The sequence below is a fragment of the Danaus plexippus genome, chromosome 10 (genome assembly GCF_018135715.1).
Source record: "Danaus plexippus chromosome 10, MEX_DaPlex, whole genome shotgun sequence".
In the NCBI taxonomy this organism is placed as follows: Eukaryota; Metazoa; Arthropoda; class Insecta; order Lepidoptera; family Nymphalidae; genus Danaus; species Danaus plexippus.
Window position 1 is genome coordinate 8,485,303 of NC_083543.1, and position 1,726 is coordinate 8,487,028.

A 1,726-nucleotide genomic window follows, 5' to 3' on the forward strand; every position below is an offset into this window, starting at 1 on the left:
AAATTGAGCCAAAAATCAGATTCAGTAATTAATATTATGCCTTACGCGATTTTAGCTTATAACAGTAGTATTCATAGTTTTACTAAGTGTAAACCTCTAGATCTTGTTACAGGACATTTCGATCCTCGTGATCCTTTTAATATAGACATTTCCGCACACTTGTTACAACAGTACATGATTGATCATAAAGCTAAAATGACTATAGTATATAACACGGTTCACGAGATAGGTATCAACGAACGGGCTAATATAATGGCAGGACATAATAAGGATCGCGAGCCTGAAGTTACCTATTCACCTGACCAACCCGTTTTCATTAAAAACCCAGTTGCCTCGCGTCAAAAGTTGGCTCCGCGTTACACACGTGACGAGGTGACAGCTAATCTCCCAATTCACATTTACACTAAACGAAAACAAGGCCTTATTTCCAAGTCAAGATTAAAAAGAGTACCTAAAAGTGCACAATTGTTGCAGGAAACTCCTGATACTTCATCTCTTCCTCATACCAGCCCTAACGCAAGAGATAAAACTTGAGAGTTTGGGAAATGGACCCGGAATTTTACCATTCAAACTAGGTTTAGCTAAGATTATATCTCACTATCATTCTTTCATACAACACATAGACCTTCATGAGATACGCAGTACAATCGAATCTGTGAAAACCCAGCTAGATAGTTTTAGCCCTCAATTACACAATAGAACCAACTCATTATATCAACCTCACATGAATTACTTGGAAAATAAGCTTTATAATGTTTTAAACCAATTAAAGTCTTTTGAGACAGATCGTGCAAAGAGAGGCCTCATAGATGGACTCGGGTCAGTGATCAAAAGTATAACGGGAAATCTCGATTACACGGACGCTCAGCATTATGATGAAGCTATAAAATCCCTTCAGGCCAGTGAAAACAAATTAGTCACTGAATTCAGTAGTCATGTCAGTCTCTCTAAAGAATGGTCCTCACAGTATTCAAAAATTATAAGTAATATAATAGAAAATCAGAGTCATTTGCAAACCCTTATTAATGAAATAAGTGAAAGCATTATTACGAGTGATAACGACTTAATTAAGTATGCACATTTAGCTCAGATACTTTTAATTATAACTGATAATGTAGATTCCGTTACCCATGAGCTATATAAACTTCAAAACGTACTAGGTTTTATTAAACTGTCCACCGTTCATCATGCGGTCTTGAATTTAGAAACTATGAATTCAATGATAAGTAATGTTAGTCACCTATATGGCAGGCAGAAGGTGTTAGATTTAGATATTAGGGATTACTTTGATATAATTAAGATAGGTTCTTATTACGTAGGAAATAAAATAGTTATAGTTTATAAAATCCCCATAGTTTTGCCTTATACTTATGATATGTATAAACTATCTATTATACCTAACCTTAATCAAGAAATCCTTATTCCACCGTTCCCTTACCTAACCTTGTATGAGAAAGATTTCATGTACATAGAGGCAGAATGCCCTAAGTCCAGTAAGTGGTATCTTTGCGAGGATAATCGCCATCTTCAAAGCCAGGAATCCAATGATTGTATCCAGCATCTCATCTTAACTCAGCAACGTGGTTCGTCGTGCAACCCTATCACCGTATCATTGAAGAAGGCAGCTTTTGAGAAACTCGACGATCTACACTACAGCATCAGTATCCCAGCTCCGACTAAAACTCATTTATCCTGTGGACAAGATTCGTATCGCACACTACACGGC